Source organism: Rutidosis leptorrhynchoides, chromosome 1 (assembly GCF_046630445.1).
Source record: "Rutidosis leptorrhynchoides isolate AG116_Rl617_1_P2 chromosome 1, CSIRO_AGI_Rlap_v1, whole genome shotgun sequence".
Taxonomy (NCBI): domain Eukaryota; kingdom Viridiplantae; phylum Streptophyta; class Magnoliopsida; order Asterales; family Asteraceae; genus Rutidosis; species Rutidosis leptorrhynchoides.
The window spans coordinates 41,139,099-41,145,098 of record NC_092333.1 but is presented as its reverse complement, the minus strand read 5'-3'; positions in this window follow the sequence as shown (position 1 = coordinate 41,145,098).

The following is a 6,000-nucleotide window of genomic DNA, read 5'->3' as shown; positions in this document are numbered from 1 at the left end:
TATATTATCATGTTATTTTTTACAAGTTTTAACGTTCGTGAATCGCCGGTCAACTTGGGTGGTCAATTGTCTACATGAAACTCATTTCAAATAATCAAGTCTTAATAAGTTTGATTGCTTAACATGTTGGAAATATTTAATCATGCAAATATAGTTTTCAATTAATATATAATCATGGAAAAGTTCAGGTCACTACACCCTACACTTGTTCAATGTCGTCATATGTATTTTTACTACAAAATACAGTATGGTGAGTTTCATTTGCTCCCTTTTTAAATGCTTTTGCAATATATATTTTTGAGACTGAGAATACATGCACTGCTTTATAAATGTTAGATGAAATAGACACAAGTACTTAAAACTACATTCTATGGCTGGATTATTAAACCGAATATGCCCCTTTTTAGTCTTGTAATCTAAGAATTAGGGAACAGACACCCTAATTGACGCGAATCCTAAAGATAGATCTATTGGGCCCAACAAGCCCCATCCAAAGTACCAGATGCTTTAGTACTTCAAATTTATCATGTCCGAAAGGGAGTCCCGGAATGATAGGGGATATTCTATATGCATCTTGTTAAGGTCGGTTACCAGGTGTTCACCATATGAATGATATTTTTATCTCTATGCATGGGACGTATATTTATGAGAAATGAAATTGAAAATCTTGTGGTCTATTAAAATGATGAAAATGATCGTTTATGATAAACTAATGAACTCACCAACCTTTTGGTTGATACTTTAAAGCATGTTTATTCTCAGGTATGAAAGAAATCTTCCGCTGTGCCTTTGCTCATATTAAAGATATTACTTGGAGTCAATCATGACATATTTCAAAAGACTTTGCATTCGAGTCGTCGAGTTCTTCAAGATTATTACTAAGTCAATTATTGTTGGATATATTATGAAATGGTATGCATGTCGTCAACTTTCGATGAAATGAAAGTTTGTCTTTTAAAAACGAATGCAATATTTGTAACCAAATATGTAACCATTTGAACACCATCATTCCGATAAAATTTAAGATCATATGTTTAATAATAATAGTATATATTAAAGAAATATACTTATATGAAATGATATATATGCATCTTGTGACGACCCAGAAATTTTCGATCAAATTTAAACTTGATCTTTATATGATTTCAATACGATAAGCAAAGTCTGTTAAACTGAGTCTCAAAAATATTTTGAACTGATTAGATGGATTCAGCTAACCTCTGACTATTCCCGACGATTCAAGAACCATTGTGTGTAAGTAAATACGTAAATATATATATATATATATATATATATATATATATATATATAAATATAAAAGTGTATATATGATATTTTGAGTTAATAAAATAAACTTTAATCAATCGGAATTAAACAAATAAAATAACGATCAATTAAGTAATTATATATAAATCTATACATGATGTTATTATGAATCTATATGTATATGTGTGATTCTATTAATACTTATTAATTGTATATGGTGATATATATATATATATATATATATATATATATATATATATATATATATATATATATATATATATATATATATATATATATATATATATATGTGTGTGTGTGTGTGTGTGTGTGTATGTGTGTGTGTGTGTGTGAAGTTACTACTCAATAAAAGTTATTACATAATATAAAATATAAAATTTCATAAACAATAACATGTAATAGTAATATATTATAAAAAAATTACAAGTTAAAATAAATTGTTATATCAATGTTATTATTTTCATTACTATAAAAATTACTATTAATATTAAAATCAGTATTAGGGGTATCATCATTTTAACATATATAAATATGAAATGCGATAAATATAATTTGTTATAGTATTATTATTACTAGTAATATTAATAATAATATTAGTAACATTGTAAGTTAATGTTACTATTATCAATAATAATATTGTAAATATTATTATCATTTTCATTATTGTTATTATATTTATTATTATATTATTATTGTTGTTAATATTATTATTGTTGTTATTAGTTATTATTAATACTACTAGTATTATAAATATTAAAAGTATTATAATTAATATTAATACAACGATTATTAATATTATTACTTTTAATTAACATTACAAACCATTGTTATAATTATAATTATTATTATTACTATTATTGTTATTATTAACATTAACATATTTTTATATTTAATAAAGTTATTAATTATATTTATATTGAATATGTTTATTAATTAATATTATTAAACATTATAATTATATATATAGAAACTGATTACGCGTATCTAGATCCATATCTGTGTTTTTACTTTATATTTTTTTCTGTGTTCTTGTCATCTCGTGAATAAATGTCGAAGACTTTCTTCACCATATAACAATCAATTGTTACAAACTGTAATAAAAAAAATATATCAATCGACTACTCTTTAACATTATCAGCTATCATAATCAAACATGTAACATCCTCAATCAGGCCTAGTTATAAGATTACTAAATTGTCCTTAAGTTAGTATTGTGTTACTATATGCTTTTATTTTTATTTAATATTTATTATTATTTAATGATGTGGTTAGGACCAGTTTGTGACAAGGGTCACAGAACAGGCTTGTTTATTTATTTTGGACTTCGTTTGGGCTGCCAAATGATGTACGAAAGATATCAGATAACTGATAAATACCCGTGTGTTGCACAGTGTGGGAATTTAACCCAATTAAGTGACTAGTGTGCTGGTTCCTTTCTCATTTTCCAGACTCTTCCACACACATTCGTTCTTCATCTCCCTCACCTACCAAACCCTAATCCTTGATTCTTGTTTTAGAGCTCAAATCATTTACATTTTCGTGTTCCTTTTGATTTACTGATTCTAACAAGGTAAGATTCATAGCTTTTCATGCTTTAATCATTGAGAAAATTGAGTTTTTGTGTTAGTTTTTACAAAGTGAGTAATTTGGGTCTAAGTGGTTAAATTTGATGTTGTTTGAGTCCAAATCTTGTGGGTTTACATTTCTTAATGTATAGTGTCTTCGATTTGGTAAGTTTTGAGGTTAAAAACGAGCTCTAGATCGAGAATTGGTGAGTTTGGTGAGAAACCCGTCACTTTGGTAGCTACTGCTGCAGATGAACTACCATCGGCCGATGGTCTCTGACCACCAACCGATGGTGTGTGACGATCGGCCGATGGACTAGACGATCGACCGATGGTGGAAGTCCTTCGACCAACGGTTGTAATTTTAACGATCGCCCGATAGTGTGGTCGATCGGCCGATGGTGTAGTGACGATCGGCCGATAGTCTCTGACGATCGACCGATGGTCTATGCAGTAGAAATTTTTACTAAGTGTTGATTTTTAGCCGTTATGCTGCCCGTTTTTATTTTGATGATTTTGATGTAAATTTTGAAAGTGCACAAGTGTTAAGCAAAAAATTTTAGCGGATACTTTTTCTGACAAAAAATTCTGTATTGTGCCGTTTTGTGCTATCGGATAGAAACTAACTCGTGTATATGTATTTCTCAGGAGAAAAGGAGAAAGAGAAGGTTCAGTGATTAGATAACTGAACACCTTCTCGTTTGCTGGTAATTGGTGAGTGGGACTAACTGGAGAATATAGTATATAGAAGCATGTTATATTATGATTGCCATGCTTGTTAGATATACTTATTGTTGTGGTTAGTTAGTTGTTGTGATGACTGCATGATAGTTGATGCTTGTCTGCTGGAGCCCAGTGCATCCCTATTGTGTGGTAGCCTCGGTAGGAGAGATCAACCTGCGGGTTGGGTTCCTCTGTGGTAGCCTAGACAGCCGTGGTGTATATATATGTGAATGACGCATCCGTCGCATGTGGATTATATATATACATACGGTGGTGGAGGAACTTCTGGTAAGCCCCAGTCCGATCAGCTGGTGGTTAATGGTTTGGCCGAGCCGCCAGAGTCTCTGTAGACGGCACTTGGGTGATGTTTGTGTGTTAGACTATTGTGACATGATTAGTATAACACTTATGTATGCTATGGCCTGTAGTTAGTCGCACTCACTTAGCTTCGTGCTAATTCCCCTCCATCTCCTCCCTGCAGGTTGTTAGCTTTTGTAGATAGTGTTTTTGGGGAGAAGACGGGCATGGTGATGTTATGTTTGACAGGGTTAACTCTGATGTGGTCTTTTAGAATATGAACCGTATACTTTTGAAAACAGAATGTATTTACGTCTCTTCCTGTTAATATGTAAATTGTTTTAATGACACGTGACATCGGTTTGTACAAATGTCGATATCGTATTTAATTAATATTATGCTTCCGCCACGTATTTATTATATAAAAAAAATAGCGGTGTCACAAAACACTTCTGTTTGAAGAATTAAACCAGATACTGATTTAAATGCTCGACAACTTTGTAAGTATAATTTTTTTTTACTCGCAATTCGATTCTTAATTAAATTTCAAAATCTAGTAAATCTGTTATGTTAGGAATCACATGACCGAACTTTTCATAAAGTTTCAGGTCTCAATTTGATGTAACGAAATCAAATTTTTTGAGTCAAAATTTCGATGTAAAAAAAAAGTCAAACGATTACTTGAATTTATTAATAAAAGAATCGTTTGACTTTTTTTTTTTTACATCGAAATTTTGACTCAAAAAATTTGATTTCGTTACATCAAATTGAGACCTGAAAATTTATGAAAAGTTCGGTCATGTGATTCCTACCAACGAGCTTATAGCTCAGTGGTACCCGATGCCTTTGATCCCTGGGCCCACAGTGGGGGAAGCTTTGATCCGAAGAAAGGCGCAAGTTCGATTCTCAGTCTGGGCGCCCCGCATGGAATTATTTCCCCCTCCGGGGGGAAATTTGTGAAGTGTTTCGGGGGTCTAGCTAGCTGGGGTAAAAATCGTCTTGCCGTCACTGTGGTACCTGGGAGGAGGTACTTTGCCGGCACAGGTCTCTTTCGGGGTGGGATTGGTGGGTGCTACGGCACACAGGGTTAGCGTGTCCCTGCCAACTTACACGTTTTGATCCGAACATAACTGATTTACTAGATTTTGAAATTTAATTAAGAATCGAATTACGAGTAAAAAAAATATACTTACAAAGTTGTCGAGCATTTAAATCAGTATCTGGTTTAATTCTTCAAACAGAAATGTTTGCTTATGATAGCTGATAATGTTAAAGAGTAGTCGATTGATATATTTTTTTTTACAGTTTGTGATAATTGATTGTTATATGGTGAAGAAAGTCTTCGACATTTATTCACGGGATGGCAAGAACACAAAAAAATATAAAATAAAAACACAGATATGGATCTAGATACGCGTAATCAGTTTCTATATATATAATTATAATGTTTAATAATATTAATTAATAAACATATTCAATATAAATATAATTAATAAATTTATTAAATATAAAAATATGTTAATGTTAATAATAACAATAATAGTAATAATAATAATTATAATTATAACAATGGTTTGTAATGTTAATTGAAAGTAATAATATTAATAATCGTAGTATTAATACTAATTATAATACTTTTAATATTTATAATACTAGTAGTATTAATAATACCTAATAACAACAATAATAATATTAACAACAATAATAATAACAAATATAATAACAATAATGAAAATGAAAATGATAATAATATTTACAATATTATTATTGATAATAGTAACATTAACTTATAATGTTACTAATATTATTATTAATATTATTAGTAATAATAATACTATAACAAATTATATTTATCGCATTTCATATTTATATATATTAAAATGATGATACCCCTAATACTGATTTTAATATTAATAGTAATTTTTATAGTAATGAAAATAATAACATTGATATAACAATTTATTTTAACTTGTAATTTTTTTATAATATATTACTATTACATGTTATTGTTTATGAAATTTTATATTTTATATTATGTAATAACTTTTATTGAGTAGTAACTTCTCACACACACACACACACACACACACACACACACACACACACACACACACACACACACACACAC